The sequence below is a fragment of the Aethalodelphis obliquidens genome, unplaced genomic scaffold (assembly GCF_003676395.1).
Source record: "Aethalodelphis obliquidens isolate GAN/ISIS:26980383/991018 unplaced genomic scaffold, ASM367639v1 scaffold1, whole genome shotgun sequence".
Taxonomy (NCBI): Eukaryota; Metazoa; Chordata; class Mammalia; order Artiodactyla; family Delphinidae; genus Aethalodelphis; species Aethalodelphis obliquidens.
In genome coordinates, this window is record NW_020837945.1 from 80,279,514 (window position 1) to 80,296,722 (window position 17,209).

At 46.5% G+C, this 17,209-nt stretch overlaps 1 protein-coding gene across 4 annotated transcripts in view; it reads right to left on the reverse strand.

Moving 5' to 3' along the window:
• Positions 1–16,786, reverse strand: part of ST6GAL1 (ST6 beta-galactoside alpha-2,6-sialyltransferase 1) — a 158,947-nt gene extending 142,161 nt beyond the window's left edge. Inside the window, exon 1 of one of the 4 annotated variants that reach the window (XM_027109267.1) lies at positions 16,251–16,786. The gene's annotated coding sequence lies outside the window, so the exon portion shown is untranslated. The remainder of the gene's footprint in view (positions 1–16,250) is intronic. The other 3 variants (XM_027109258.1, XM_027109284.1, XM_027109275.1) reach the window with 3 other exon arrangements.
• Between the last annotated feature and the right edge of the window lie 423 nt (positions 16,787–17,209).

Consider the following 17,209-nt stretch of genomic DNA (forward strand, 5'->3'; position numbering starts at 1 on the left):
AAAAAAAAAAAAAAAAAAAAAAAAAAAAAGGAGCATCATCCGTAGCAACAGGCAGAAAGTAGAATAAATGGGCATAGATTTGATGGTGGAAAGGTATGAAAGCGCTCCTTTGTCATTATTTTCTCAGGTAAGTGGGAAATAAGTTTCTCGACTGAGAATAGAGATGGGAGAGGAGGTGTTAAAAATTTAAAGAGGGAAAAAAGTGTGAAATAGTCGTGGAGATTGGAGAGGATGGCAGTGGTTCTCAACCAAGGCTGCACACTGGAATAAATGAAGAGCTTTAAAAAAAGATACTCATACCCAGATCCACCCCACAAGAAATTAGATTTCATTAGTTTGGGGTGGAATTCAGGCAGCAGTACTTTTTATAATCTTCTCCAGTTAATGATAAAAGAAGCCAGAGTTGAGAACCCCTGGATCAAAGGAAAAGAGTAAGGACCTGACAACACCAAAGTCCACTTAAGGGTCATGGTCATGAATTAGAGTGAGACCAGTCAGGATGGTGGTGTGAGCTCAGTAAATGAAAGCTGCTATGTTTATTATATCACCAGCTAAGTGATATAAACCATCCTTGTAGCAAATATAATTTTGCTTTTATCTCATCCAAATGATTCACCCAATTAGTGTACATCATAGGGTTTTGAAGTCATTTGCAAATAACTAAAACCACAAATGTATATCCTTGAATCTCGAGGAGGTTCCCTCTGGTTCTTTTTATGCAACGCTGAGCACTGCACATGGGGTCGCTGGGCTTCCCAACAACTGCAGAAATCCCAGGTCACCCCTCCTACCCACTGCCAGTGTCCCAGTGTTAATAAAACAGTTCTGTGCCAGCGTTTCATGAAGCCCCTCCAGTCCACGCCACCTGGAGCCTCTATTTTAGTAGGTTCCATGTTTGCAATTCCTGTCTGGTAATCATCTCTACTCCCTCCAGGGAGGTCTACCCTTGATCCCAGCCCTGAGCCTGGAGAGATCTCTGTGATGTTAAGTGCCCCAGTCCAGCCAGGCTGAGTCCCTGTCCATGTTCACCCCACCACTGGAAAGATAGACTGCAGACTCTATCTTGAGCCAGACTGCCCTGGCTCGAATGCCAGCAGAGGGCAGAAGCCCTGTGAGCTCGCCTGCTGGGGGCGCCCCTACTATTGGCTCTTGTCCCCCACTTACGGGTGGATCTACTGACTAGTCCCAGTTGTGACCCTCCTCCTATCTGCTGCTGCAGTTCTGGGGAGAATTGGCAGCTCCAACGTTCCTTCCTGCAGCCTGGCATGTCTGAAACACCCTCCATTCTACTTGCCCGGCAAACGCCTCCTGCTGGGGTCTCACCTCTTCTTCCCTGACCCCACCCCTGCCTCCTGCTCCCAAAGCACCTCATGCAGCTCCTGTTCATCTGGTCCCTGATCCCACGTGCCTGTCTGTCCTCCTAGATGGAGGGTCCTCCAGGGAGAGACTGGGTCTCATGTATCCTCATATCCCCAGGGCTTAGCAGAGTGTCTGGCCCACTAGGTGACCAATAACTGAGAATAACTATTAAGAAGTGCTGCCATATTGAAAAGAGCTACCATTTATTCATCACTAGTGACATGCTGCCCTAGGTTAATCACTACATCGTACTCACACCAATGCTATGAGGCAGGAATGATGAACACAGATTGCAGAGGAGAAACTGAGGGTCGGAGAAGTTAAGTTCCCAAATTCACATAGCTGAGAAGTGGCACATCTGGAATTAAACCCAAGTCTGTCTGGCTGCAAAGCCTATGATTTTTTTCTCAACCTCGGGGCTTTCTGAGAAAGGTGACCCTACAGATGGTGATGGAGTTGCCTCCCAGCGCTCCCACTGTGAGTCCCCTGGACTGGCTGGGAGACAGGGGTGGGACCCTCCGAGCCCAGAAGCATTTCCCTAAGAGGCAGCTTTCATCCGTCTCCTCCCTACCTGTTATTTCCTCTCCTCCAAATCTACAGGCCAGAATAAACTGTTCATTGTGTAGAGCAGAAAAGGAACCGCCACAAGCCCTCCAGCAGGAAACATCTTCTGGGGATTTATTCCTAACACCATCGTCATTAACCACCCCCGCTCTCGCCCTGGGCCAGCATCCTCCCAACAGCATACAATTGACAAAGGCGATCCTGCAGTCTGCTCAGATACAAGATGATTCAGCCTAACTGCTTTTTTCAGAGCTCCCTCACCGCCTTCCTCCCTCTCACCCCTAGGACACACTCCTACGACCCTTGTTCCCAGCGGGATAAGAAAAGCAAGAGCTAGGTCCCAAACTTGATTGGCCGCCAGGGCTCAGCTCCACGGATCAGCCCAGAGGGCATTCCCTACTTCGCCTTGTTGCTTGTCTCTCACTCCCAAGGCCGGAACTGACAGGTAGAAGAAGGACTATTTAGTGGGGCAGAAGGGCCCAGCAGAGCCCCAGGGTGTTCCTGCCATGTGCTCTCACCCTTGGCTTTACCTAGAGAGCACCTGCACTTGCGGACCGCATCCTGGTCTCAGCAGGTGGGTGGGGGCGGGGAGCATTGGGAAGGCTGAGCTCAGTCCACCAGGCCTCCTAAGGGCAGGGGGCTGTGCAGAGAACTCCCGCAGTGTCCCTGCCATCGGGGAGACACCGTCGAACATAGCTAACTTCATATAATCTAGTAAGTACAGTGTAGGAGATGAAAGGTCTTCTCTTTGCTTTGGGTGGCATGAATTTCAGGGACTCATTCTGAGCTGAGGCTGAGCTAAAAGGCCTGTCTGGGCAGAGCAGAGGCCAGGGGGGTGAGGAAGGAAGTGATCTCTTCGTCAGTAAGGCGTAGCTTGGCTCTCTCTAAAACCTCCACCACTGCCACCCGACACACGATACACGCAACAGGGCTTTTGGGCCCCCAGGAGGACACCAGGCCCCAACCTAGACCTTGGAACAATCCTAATCCTTCCTGGAGCACAAGTAACTTGCCTTGGGCCACTCTAGCCCAGTGCCAAGGGCTGGCTGCCCATCCACTCTGACGTGTTGCATCAGAGCCCAATTTCTCTGGGGCCAGAGTCCTCATCTTGTCCTCATGAGTACTCCTAGCACTCTTAAAGTCTGCTCCAGAGTCCCCTGACGACTCTGTCCCTCCTGTCCCTTTTCCAGACCAGGAGCCTCTACCAGATAGACGTGGCAGGGGCCTGTTCGCCTGGCAGCTCCAACGTTCCTTCCTGCAGCCTGGCATGTCTGAAACACCCTCCTCTGCCCGGTATAAATCACCAAGCTGTTGACAGCCATCCCGACTCCACTCTGGCCCAGACTTACCTAGCAACCAGGAAGGGAGGCAGGAGCCTTCCCACACCCTGCAGTGGGGGGAGCCAGACAGACTGCTTGCCTCGCTCCCCTCCCTCTACCCCACCCCCCAACAGGCCGCCCCAGCTCCCTCCACAGCCCCCAGCTGGTTATCTGAACCAGGAAAGCACAGCTTCTGGCTGGCTGACTACATTGTTTGTTGCAAGCCTGAAGGACCATGTCCATGGCTGTGAGAGTTTTTACACACACCTGTGGGTGCTCGAACAGAGGTCTGTAAGCTCTCAGAGGAGCGAGGGGTGTGTCAGCAATAACAAACCTTTCTGTGTGGCTCTTTTATACTTTCTCGTCGTTTCACATCTATGATCTAACTGGAACACAAAAACAAATCTGAGGGGAGGCGGCACCAGAATCATTATTCCCTTTTATGAATCAGGAAACTGGAGTTCGAATTGAGTAGCGTGCGACCACACAGCTTCTGGACAGTAGAGTCCGAACCACAATTTAGGATTTATATTTACCCAAAAATTTACCTAGAAAATTTACACGCAAAATATTGGGCTGGCCAAAAAGTTCTTTTGGGTTTTTCGGTAAGATGGCACGGAAAAAACCCGAACGAACTTTTTGGCCAAGCAATATATGGCTATGTCATAGGTCTGCGTGTATGGAAATACATAAAACATATTTACCTATAAAAATGTTTTGATATTTATTTGTATTTGTATATGTTATGTTTCACAAAGGTGGCTAATTCAGATCTTCTGTGCCCTGCAAATCACAGCACAGGAGAGAGACTATATGGGCTTTGGAGTACAGACAGCTCGGGGGGTTCAATCAGTCTTACCCCTGAGTGACTTTGGACAGATAAGTCTCTCTCAGCTTCAGTTTCCTCATCGGCACAGTAGGGATAATTATCACCATTCTGTAGGGCTGTTGGGCAGCCTAGAGAGATCTGTGTGTCACACCTGGAACGCTGTGGGCACTTAATGAACAATAGCTATTCCTTCATTCACCCTCTGTTCCCTGACCACAATAGATTACCCAGGGTTACCCAGACACACCACATACCTTCACTCCTCCCTGCTGGTACTCCTGCTGCCTCCAGGCCAGGAATGCCCTGCCTCCCATCCTCCACCTATAGGGACTCTTCTCATCCTTCAACATCCAGTTCAAACACTATCTCCTTTGTGAAAACTTCCCCACTGTCCTCGGGACCCCAACACCCCAATTGTCCATCTAATTTACAAAGTGTTTTGTTCTGCCTAGAGTCCGGTGTTCACGTAACTGACTCACCAACTTCTCCGTGAAAAAACAAGGCCTTGTTCATCTATGTGTATCTCCCACCTCACTCCCCACACCCTGAGCATTAGTATTTAATGATGCCTTTTAAATTAGCCTTAGTGGTTTGATTCAAATAAGACCAGTTGGGGGGAAGGATAAATTAGGAACTTGGGATTAACAGATACACACTACTATACATAAAATAAGTAAACAACAAGGTCCTACTGTACAGCACAGGGAACTATATTCAATATCTTTTGATAACCTATAATGAAAAGAATCTGAAAAAGAATATATACATATATATACACATATATATATAACTGAATCACTTTGCTGTATACCTGAAACATTGTAAATCAACTACACTTCAATTTAAAAAAGAAAAAAAAAAGATTAAAGAAGTAAAACACTGAAAAAAAAAGACAAAAACAAATAAGACCAGCTCATTACTTTTTTAAATCAATCAATGCACAAAATTATACAGAGCTAAAAATCACCCAGGATCCCTGCATCCAGGAAAAAAAATTGATTCATATCCTTCCTTGCATGTCTCTACATTTACATTTGAACAGAAGTGTGGAGGATGGAAGAATGCATGAAAGAAGAATGGGTGGGACTGCTTAATACAACAGCTGGGGTTTTTTAATTTAATTTTAATTATACAGAAAAGTAAAATAGAGGAAAAGCTGAACTTTTAATAAATTTTTCTACATCCAAATGATGTTATTTCCTTAAAGACTCCTCCAAGTTTAAGAGAAAAAAAATAATTGATTTACAATGTTGTGTTAGTTTCAGGTGTACAGCAAAGTGATTCAGTTATACATGTGCATATATTCATTCTTTTTTAGATTCTTTTCTCCAATAAAATTTTTAAAAATAAAATAAAGGGTTAAAAAAACTAATTGAGAGGTTGGAGCCATGATACTAACACCCTACTTAGACAGTGTGAGAGAGGGAAAGTTAGCACCTAACGTCCTCCCACTCCCTCCCTCAGCTCTCCATTTCCATTACACTCTTTTCACTTCCTCCCATTCTGTTCCTTAGACTTACAGCCCACCCATGCTAAGGTTTTCTCTATTTGAGTAGAAGAAGGGCTCTCCAAATGACCTATCACCATGCCTTCCAAAGGGTGCTTTTGACTAATCTTTTTCATCATCAAGTAGGTTTTCCCATGAACGGCTCATATGTGTTATATGAAGAGATGAGAATGGCTACCTGCCTTATCGTTACAGAGTGATGTAATTGAGTGTAAAAGTCTTCAGTCACACGACCTTTCCCTTGGAACTCTGTAAATATTTCCTCTCCATGTTCTCAAGTTCTGCTTCTGCTGCAAATCAAGTCTGAGACCAACATGACTTTTTCCCTGGGGCAGAAATGAATTGCTCCCAATATCCATTTTCCTCATCTTCCTTTCAGTAATAAAAGGCCTTCCCCAAATCTGAGTTCTAAGAGGGTACACGGCCACCCAGCTGGAGATGTTTTCCCAGGCTCCTTTGCATCCAGGCTTGTCTACGTGATTATATTTAGGTCAATGGAGCACGAGAAGTGACCTGTGCCTCCACAGGTAGGCCAATTACCCTTCTGAGTGATCTTTTTACAATCTTTTTACAACGTTTAGATCTCTGATTTTCTCTGATGAGTTTCTTCATCCTTTTTCTCAGCATATACTGTGATTTTCCTAATGCCTTCTCTCTCTGTTAGTAATTTAGTTTTCAGTGGATTCTACTTTGTTCCTTTATTAACTTTTCCTCTAATGATGTAGTTTGTGTCCTCAATGTTTTCCTTAGCTCTGTAATTGCCCTTTTTATTTCATTCTGTAGTTTCATCATCTTGTCTTTGAGCTCTCAGTTGATTAGTTTTCAATAAACTTTATTTTGAATGAATAACTAAATGAATCCTCCTACTGCCTCTTCAGCCCAAGAGCCAACTCCAACCCGGAAATTATCTTGGGGGATGGGTAGAATAAGCCATTTATCACTGAGTGAGACAGAATAATATTACTTATGTGCCATGCCTTCCACCTTCCTGATCCTACCTATCCTTCAAGGCACAGCTCAAAGCCCACCTGCTTCAGACTCTTCCAGCCCACCCAGGTTGCTCCCTCTCCAGCCCCCAAAGGGCTTCTCTGAACTAAAGGATACACAGGTAATGCCTGGGCTACTTAATGAACTTGGACCTTTTGAGAAAGGGGATGAATCTTTTCCTTCTCCCTTGTTACACCTGGTTGGGCAATAAAGGTTTTCTTTGAAGAGTTCTGGGCTACTGATTCTCTGAATGAAAAGGGGATGAAAACTAGAACCGAGACTCAGAAGAGGTCTTCGACATCAGACTCACTAGTGAGAACACCATAAGGCAGGTGGAGGAAGAGAATTCAGCAAGGGTGTGATTTTTGAAAGATTAATGGAGACGGAAGGATCACCTCAGTCTTCAAGGCAGACCTTCTCGGCCCCTGCAGGCACCGCTATGAGGGTTGAGCAGGCCTACATTCAAGTTCAAGCACCTCAACTCACTCGCTGTCTGACTTTGAACAAGTCACCAAACCTCCTTCAGCCTTTGTTTCCTCACCTATTAAACAGAAATGATAATAGTGTATGCCACCAGAGAGAGGTTAAGAAAATTATATTTGATGATGGGTATAACTGTTCCAGCTTCATCTCCCAGCACTTCCTGCCTTATGTGTTCCCCTCTGGGAACATTAACCTGCTAGTGGCTCCCCCGCACATGCCATTCTCTACCCCACACCTTCACTCCTGCACTCCCTTTTCTCCTTCAAATGCTCTTTTCCCAGAGGCTAGCAGCTACTACACTCTACAACCCAGCTTAGGTAGGTCATAGGTCCTCCAGAAAGCTTACCCAAACTCACTGTACGATCTTCTCAACCTCTGTATACATCCAAATCATAATATTTATCACAGTATATTGTTATTAATATCTGCATGCCCACCTCCAACTAAGCTCTTAAAGGAAGAGAACTGGGGGGCAATTTGGGTCTATGTTCTAAAACTGAGCATTGTGCGTGGGCTACAGCAGGCACCTAGTGTTACCTGAACGAGTGGACAAAGCAAGGACTCTGAGAAAACAGGAAGAGGAGGACACAGAAAGTTTGTCTGCCACTAACTTCTAAGGCCCCGCCAGTTACACTGAACGCGTGTGTGCATATCTACAGTGTGTGTTCTTAGGGTAAATACTCCCAATGCCTAGCATAATGCCTAGCACACAACAAATATTGACTGAACAAAATAATGTTGAGTAAACTTTACAAGAGAAGAAATTGTTCAAGAGCCTCCAAGCACAGCTGCAGATAAGCCCTTAACAATGCCAATATTGAGCTCCATTTACCACCTAAAGGCATCGAAGGTAGCCAAGCAATGGTACCCATTCATCTGCAGCCATGCTCACTACTGGTGGGTGTGTTTATTCCGGTTATAAACAGATAATGAGTACAGGTGCTTTAAAAGGCAGGTGGGGAAAAAAAAAAAAAAAGGCAAACCAGGCTTGATGAAAATAACTCTTAAGAAAAAGGGGAAGAAGCAAATGTATGTTGAATCCGAATGTCAAGCTATTCACACATGGCTGTCCCATGAGTTCTTTCATTCATCTGTTCTTAGAGGAATGGTAGAAAGCTTTCATCAGCTCCATAAGGAGAAATTCAACCAAGCTCCCAGTGAAACACAAGGACGAAGGGCGTCTCAGCCCCAAAGGACTGGGAATGATTAGCAGTGGAAAAACCTGTAACATGATGTAGGGAATGAGCTACACCCAGTGCCAGCATCACTACTTAACAGCAGTGAATCTTGGGGTAGTTCCCTAGCCCTCTCTGAAGCTCAGCTTTCTCATCTGCAAAATGGAGCTGATGATACCAAGACCCCAAGGCTATGAGGACTGGATAAGGGAACAAACAGGGCCTTATCAGGGTCAGGAGCACAGCAAAAGCCTAGAAGATGGTAAACTTGCCACGTTTCCTCACTAAGACTTGGCTAAGACTTAAGTCCAAGAGGTTCTTCCTCATCCACAGGAAAGAAAGAGACAAGCATTTCAACTCCAGCTCAGAGGACCTTTGAGAGGTTGCAAAGGGTAGAGTGTTCCTAAAATTAAAGCTGAATGACGTCTCAGTCCTGTGCTAGGGAAACCAGGAGATGGATGCAAATTTAGAAAGACTGTAATAAAAAAAATAAAAATAAAATTACAATCATCCTCCTGGGACATGTAGTTCTTTTCTGGTTGCCAGATTTCCTGGTCATCTAAAGTGTATGTGATATATTTATTTCTGTGGAAATAATTTACGAATATAAAATCAAGTTGAGCTGAAGCCAAGGACAAAACAGGAGGAGGGTTGCCAAGATCCAGGGGAAACAATGGTCTAAGTCTCCTTTGAAGGCTTCCATTTTATTCCACCTTTTTCGAGCAGGTGACAAAAGCTCCACTCACGCTGTCTGTAACCTGTCCCACCCCCTCAGTCCGATCTTCCCTCTCTCCCACAGTCATAGACTCTCAGAGTTGGAAAGGGCCTTACCAGGCATTTAGGTCAACCTCTCTGAAAAGCAAGAATCCTCTGATGGCAAACAAGTTGACTTGAGACTTCTGCTTAGATGCTCCCATGGCAGGGAGTTCACTGTCTTGTGACCTAGTTTGTTCCCTGGTTGGGCAGTTCTGCTGAGTAAGTTCTTCCTTATCTGCCATTCTGCAACTCTGTACTGGTTTTCCTCCCCCCCAGCAGCAACACAGTATAACTCTAATCATTCTTCCACATGAAGAAACTGCCTCTTATTTTATCCCCTGCAGGCTAGAACACTCCAGTTTCCACATGTATTCTACCTCCAATATGGTGTCCTAAACCTCTGTCTTCCAAGTAAGCCCAATTCTGGGTGTGCTTCATTTTATCATGATCTGTACAGGACCCAGCGAAACACGAGTTTCCAGATGGGTCTGAACAACAAGGTAGAGTAGAACCGGCACATTCTTTCCTCCAGAGCCTGAGATCAATTCCTCCTCTTCTTCGCTTCTCTCTCCTCCCTCCCATCACTCAAGTTCCAGTCCTCCCACCAGATGCCACCGACCCTGGGAAGAGAAACAAATGCGGAAGAGCCAGGGATGGTGGAATGAGGAGGAGAAGGTGATGACGCAGTTCAGTTTCTTGCGCCGGCAGCCTAGGGCACCCAATCAGGCAGGCCAACTCCAAAAATAACCTCCCATCCCAACAGCTGGCCCTTAGTAGCTTCCCGGGAGCCCTTCATTTCAGCTTTCCGGGGCATGGTTCTCAGTGTTCCTGCACCCATTTTCTCGCCACCCTTTCCAGAGTTCGATGGACTGACTTCATTTAACCATGACATTTACGACCAGCGTTCCATATGTCCAAGGTCTAAATACACTTAGAAATATATTTTTATGGAAACAGATAAATATCCGTCAACAAAAGACTGGTTAAATAAACACATCCATGATGTAGGTTGTGATGCAGCTATGAGAAAATAATCTGTATATACTGATATGGAAAGACGTCCAATACCTATAGTAAAGTGAAAAGGGCAAGTCTGTAAAGTTGCAGTTACAATGTAATCCATTTACTGAGTTTTTTAAATGTATTTGCATATAACCATGGATACACACATAGGTACATCCAAAGGAGGCTGAAGGACCCACAACAAACTGCAAACAGTAGTCACTTTGCCAAGAAGTGGGATTGGGGGAAATGGCAAAAGGGAAGGTGGTTAATTTTTTACCCTATTTGAACATTCTAAAAGAAAACATTACACTTATTATTTGTGTGAAGAAGCCCCTAACTTTATGTATAGTTTCTCCTTTTTATACTTGTTCCCCATTTGATGATCTCAAAGCTGGAAGGGGCCTAGAGAGCTGCGAGTCGAATCCCTGTGGTGGCATGCGTCCTGCCCAAGGCCACACAGCTAGCTCGAGACAGCCGGAGGAGACCGTGAGTCACAGTGCAGGCCCGGAGATAATGGGAGCCCCAGTGTATTAAAGAGAGGACTTTAATTTAATTGCTGAATCAAATCAATTTTCTCCTTTTAGTTGAGTCAAAAATTCCTACTTGGGAGCAACAGTGAGTTAGGAGAGACCAAGACGACAAACTTGGAGGAGAGAGGGGAGCCTGGTGTCTTCTCATGGAGGAAAAGAGGCATCAGAGAAGATCTGTTTCTCAGGCATAGCGGGCAGGGCCCTACCTTTTCTGGGCTTCCTTGCCCTCATCCATAAATCAGAGGGAAGGGGTTGAGTGAAAGGAGATTCGCAAGCATGGGGTGCCAGCTACTCATCTGAGCGAAGACCTCATCTTCAGAACGAGACAGGCAGCAACTCTACTTGAAGGTACCCTACTACCACCAGCCCGTCAGTCTCTGACCTTCATTCCATACGGAAACTCTGCTTCTGGAGAGGGAAGGCTGGGTTCAAGTCTGATGCAGGGCCAACTAATGCTGAGTTGCTTGGGCTGTCACATGGATTATTTCATTCACTACTCACCAAATTTTTTATAAATGGGTTTAAAGAAATTCAGAAGTCACTTGCCAAAAGCATACAGCGGGTAAAGGGTGGGGCCTTTATGCAAAATCAGGCCTTCTGAGTCTAAATTCAGTGCTCCTTTTATCGCATCTCTTTGTGACACGGGACACAGCAGGAAAATTCACTTGAGCAGTAAAACTACTTAAGTTTTACTGGCTCTTTCTATCTCTCTCTCTCTCTCTTTCACACACACACACAGACACACACACACACGGTTCCATAGGTAACAGTGACAGCAGACACGGGCTCCAAGAGCAGCACGACCCATTGCCTCAAATATGCAACTCAGTGAAATATTTATGGCTAAGCTGAAAAGATGTCTGGGATGTACTTCAAAGTCATGTGGGGTAGAGTGTGGGGTTATAGACCAGCCATGAGTTTTGATAATTGTTGAAGGTAAATGATTATAAATGGGGGGAAGGAGGTAATGACACCATTCTTTTTACTTTCGTGTGTTTGAAATTTTCCATAAGAAGACTTTTGTAATGCAGCATGTAAGTGATCATTTCTCTCTCAATTTGTCACCTAGTAGGAGGTACCACTTTAATTAACTTTCTGCCTGCTATCATGGTAAGAAAAAATATTAAGACCAAAAGTTTCTGCAGCTTGTGAAAATCCCAATTATAACACTAATAGCTATCACTTACGGAGGACTTCCTATAAACCTGGCACTGTACTGGACCCTTTAACTATGATTTTGTTTAATCCTTACAATGGTCCAGTGAGGTAAGGGCTGTTATGCCCATTTTACAGAGAAGGAAATTGAAGCTCATCTATATTGGTGGTAATTGGTGAACAAGAATTCAAATCCTGAATTACTTATGCTCTTAATTCCTACTGTTCCCGCAATCCTATTGGAATTATCTGGAATACGGACAGAGATTTATTCACAAACATTAGTCATGGTGTCAATTACAGTAGAGAAGAATTAGAAGTAGTTTGACAGGCCCACAGTGGCCCTCATCCAGGAAGCCTTCTCCACTGCTCCGGTCTGGGGTGGTTGCCCCTCCTCTGCATTCCCAGGGTACCCTGAACTAGTCTCTTGTTACCGCATCTCCTCCATTGGACCATGAGCTCTTCTTATACAGTTTTGGTTTAGAGTGGGCCCTCAAAGATGGGAGGAATGAATTAATAAAGGACCTTGGAGTTGCTTATTTTAACACGTACGGAAACTGAAAACCTGGGTGTTAAAATAAATTGTCACAAGGGCAGGACTAGAACCCAAGGCCACAGACAGGGCCCTTCTCTTTCCATTAGACTTTAGGCTCTTCTAACATGAAAGATATATATATATATTTTAAATGGTATCTGGATGCTTGAGGCATGGTTGGGAAAGTGAGAAGAAGATGGAGATTCCTTCCTCTATAGGCCTTCACTGAAATGCTCACTAGAGTGATCAGATCCCATGGGACCATGTGACCTTGGAGATGCTGATATGGTGATGAATGAAAAGGTGCAGCTTTAATGAGGATATAAACTGTGACATGGGTATATGAAAAGGTTAAATAAGAAAGCCAAGAGTAATTGTACTTGCAGTATGTTCTCTACCACTTAGAAAAAACAAACCACTAAAAAAAGAAAAAAAAAAAAGACGAGGGAAAATTGCCAATTGTTAAAAATGGTTGCCTTTGAATAATGGAAATTTTTGCTGTTTCTCTATACTTTTTTGTACTTTCCAAATTGTCCTCAATGGGCATGCTGTATTTTTATAATCATAATGACAAACAAAATTTAAATCACCAAGTTGATTCTAAAGGCTAACCTGACCCTTCTAGTAACGACTTAGAAAGTCACTCCAGTATTTTAATGTGATGATACCACATTGCTTACTATGTTACTGTAACATATACAACTATAAAAAGTACATCTATCCAAGTCAGAATATATGCAGTATACCTGCAGACAAGCAAGAAAAAAGGTATTTTTTTCCCCAATTCAGTTCTTACTGAATAAGTCACTGATACCAAGTCTAAGCAAATTCTCAGGACTCTAATGTTCCAGAATATTACTGCAAATTTCATTAATCAATTACTCCTGTCACTTTTTAATGCAACCACATCTTCACACTTACAGAGATCCACATTCTCTTTGAAGCCTTCCCTCTTCCACTCTCTCGCTGACCACCTGCTCTTGGTTTAACTTATGAAGAAAAGGGACGACCCCGCCACCACAAAGATCAATTTTGAGATAAATTAGATCTATTTTCCGTAGGCTATTTCTATCTTCTTTTTATTTTTTTATATTTTTTGAATTTTTGAATTTATTTTATTTTTTCATACAGCAGCTTCTTATTAGTTATCAGTTGTATACACATCAGTGTATACACGTCCATCCCAATCGCCCAATTCATCACACACCCTCCGCGGCTTTCCCCCCTTGGTGTCCATACGTTTGTTCTCCACATCTGTGTCTGAGGGCAATTTCTGAGGGGAGACCCAAAAGTGTTCCAAGCAGGGACGGGTGGGCAATGAGTGGATCTGGCTCTTTGTAACTCCAGGTGCAGTACAGGAACCATCCCCACACTGACCTGCCTCTGCTTGTCAGTAAATATGGAGTGAATGAATAGAAAGACTTTAGATTGCACTCACCTGGGTGTGAAAGTGCTGGGTTCGGTTTTTTTATTTGTTTTTTACTAGGTTTATTTACCTTAGAGTCACACACACTTCACAACCCCCCAAAGGCCCTTTTTACAGTCTGACAGACATTCACCCCAGTTACTGACTAGGTTGGGTCTCTCATTTAAGCACAGGGCTTACCCCATGGGGTTATTCTCCAACCGTCATTCTCTACCACTAAAAAGCTAGTGAGCACCCAACCCTGACAAGAGGTCTGAAAAGGTGTAAGCATGAGTCACGTGACTTAATACCCACCCCAGCCCCAGGAGATGCATACATGTTCTTCCCCTTACATTATACCGCGTAGAGATGCAACCGCCTGGTCCTCAAGGAACACAGGAGAGGAGGGTTGACCCAAACCCAATCCTCTGCCTCTAAGGGCCAAGCAGCTTCCACTGCACCCGAACAGCCTGTGCAGAGACTGGGCAGGAGGGACTTTCATTGTACAAAGAAGGACACCGGAGCCCAAGAAATTAAGTAGCATGAAGAGCTAAGTGGGGTCTCTCTTCTGACTTTTTGCTGCCTTTCGTTTTACGATCATAGTTTAAAACAGCTCCCTACTGGGGAAGCACAAGGCAGAGGAAACCAGGGCAAGAGTAAAGTGAACCAGTTAGTACACACTAAAGAAAACCGATCCCCAGTGATAACTATCAATATAATACTCCTCACCATAGCTACCATTGGGATCCAGGGCTTTGTTTAACAACCAAAACCTATTTAAGTCCTTAAGGCATTCATCCTGTGACTTGAAGGGTGTTGTTATAACAACCGTCATAACTTTGACCGTACTCTGGGGTACCAACAAAAACTCATTTCATGCAACGGTTTCCCTTTCACGCAGAAAGAGGCACTAAAAGCAGACATCTTGCTGTGTGTCCTTAGGCATGTAATCTCTCCTCTCTGAGCTTCAGTTTTTCCATTTAGAAAAACTGGCCAGGTGATTTCATAAGTTCCTTACAGGGTGAGAGTCCTGATGAGATCTCTAATCAAGTGCCAAGTGGAATTACCACAGAAATGAAACAGCCTGGAAACCCTAAGAAACAGGTGCAGTCAGGAGATAAGAGGGACAGGGTGAAACAGCACGTCAGCTTTGGGGAAACCCAGACTCAACATGTTTTCTTTGGTTTTCCAACTTTTCCTCTGCCAAATGCAAACATAAGTAGCTACTTCGTGGGACTCTCATTTTTAAACATTTAATTAAATACAATCAATGAAAACAATGCTTTGTTCTCCCACAAGTGACTCACGAGTAGCGTCCTAGGAGACACTTTCTTCCTGGAGTGCTTATGCCCAAACAAAGGCCTCCTGGCACAGGGATGACAGGCAAAACATCCAAGTCTCCACAGCTGGCCCGGCTCCAACTTTGAGGGGAAAGGGCAGCCAGAAGAGAAAACTAACTACGCTTATGAAAGGCTAGGAGAGTAAGGAATTACTAAATCTATCTTTTCTCAAATGGGTAAAGAACTCTTGAAAGGGATAATGGAAGGGTGCAGATTTCAATCTGAATTACTTTCTTTGTTTAACTCTATTCTGCCTAAGGCCACTGCCTTTTCAGCCAACCACAGAATCCCGGTTCTGCCTTTAGTTGACCGCATGGCAGTGTGCAGTGTGGGAGTTGGGAGACCGGGACTCAAGTCCTCTCTAGGTGGCCGATTTCACTCGGTTTAAACTTGGACAAGGAGCTGAACCCTCCCGGCCTCCGTTTCCCGGCCTGTAAAATAAGAGGGTTCACTGGATGCTCTCTAGACTCCCAAAAACCGGGGCGCAGAGCCGGAAGCCCTCCAGTCCCCCCCACTCGCCCGCCCCAGGGACAGGTTAATCTGCGCAGCTGGCCAAGGTGAAGCCGAAGCCCGACCGCTCCGCAAGCACAAGGGGGGCGGTGCCTAGGTTCCCGCGCACACCACCCACTCCCACAGCCTGACGGGCTTCCTTCTGCACCCACACCATCCCCTACCGAGCCAATGCACTCCCCCGCCCCCAACCACCTCACTGCTGCCTGAACAGGTCTGATGAACTAAAATCTGCAAAGCTGAGCTGAGCATACGTAGGCAAAGAAAAAGCAAAACAAACAAGAGGCCTCTCTTTCCGGACCTCGGAATTTCCCTCAAATAAACTCGGATAGAACTGAAAATAATAGCGTCCCCACCTAGAACAAGAGTGCTCGGCTGGCCTTGTTTGTACAAACACACAACAAGCCAAAAGGGGCCAGTGACACCGGGGCTGGCTAGACCTATAAAGGCAAAGCGCAAGCGAAACCCAAGACTGCGCTGGAGGCCGTTTAAATCGAACTGTTCTTTCTGCAGGCTAAGGAGGCACTCGCCGTCCCCAACAGAGGCAGTGCAGGGACAATGGTGCGCTGGGCACGGTCATTTTTTTAGAAGGGGGACCCACAGACCTTTAATTCAACCCCTGTCTCTAAGAAACCACCGTGAGGTGGAAGTGAGGGGTGGTCCGGGTCATCTCAACTCATGCACCACGGCCGGGGACACACTCCCGGCCTGGGGTAATCTTTTGTAGCTTCCTTCTCTTTTCGTGTTTCCCTTTTTAAGTCTGGCAATTTGGTCTGATACCCAAGTGGTACCTTTTAAACGGGTCTGTCGTCTTCCTCCAGCAAGTGACGCCCCCAGCGCCGCTCCCTCCCCGGCAGCTGAGACAATGGCCGGGTTGCGCAGGACGGCTCCTAAGGGCTAGCGGCGTGCCACGCTCCCAGCACAGGGCGCACGTGCATTTGTTATGGTACCTGTGCCCCCATCCCCGCCGCGGGCCTCAGTTTCTCCGTCTGTAAATCCGGCAGGCGAGATGTGAAGGAATCTGGACTCTGCAAGGCATCCCCCTCCCATGCTGACGGTGCAGTGGAGAAAGCGGGGTTCCCCGCGGCCGCGCGCACGTGGGTTTGTTGTGGGTCCGCAGGCTAGTGGAGCCTGGGAGAAGCCAGGGCGGCCCCTCCGCCCGGATTAATCCACAGACACCCGCAGCCAAAGGGTGGCCGGTCAGCGCGGCCAAGGCGTCTGAGGGGTGCTGGACACCGATTCCCTGCGCCCTAGGCGCGCCCCGGACCCCGCCGCTCCGCTCCCATCCTGTGCCCCTTCGCTCCACTCCTCCCGGGGGGCTCGGGCCGCGCCGCCGCCCACCGCAGCCCTACTCACTCGCTGCGCTCTCGGCCGCCGAAGCTGCGGCAGCTCAGCCAGCTCCACGCCCCAGCCGGCAGGCAGCGGGTTCCCTTTGTTAGCGCGGGGCAGTGCCCCAGGCGTTTTCCCCAGCCCGGCCCTGCGCGGGACTCCCCTCCCCCGGATGCCTCCGGACTCCTCGCCCGGCGGCGGCCAGAGAGCCCGGGAGCTGGGAGCCCCAACGCAACAGTCCCTGAAGGAGGGTCTTTGGGGAGGAGCGGGGGGACAGGGGATGAGGGGTGGCGCGGACGCGGGAAGGAGGGAAGAAGAGTGCGGCGAAGGGGCGGGGGAAACGAGCCGTCTCCGTTATGCAAATAGTCGGGAAGACGGGGTGGGTCCCCTCGCCACACCGCACCCCAAACCGGCCCAGCCC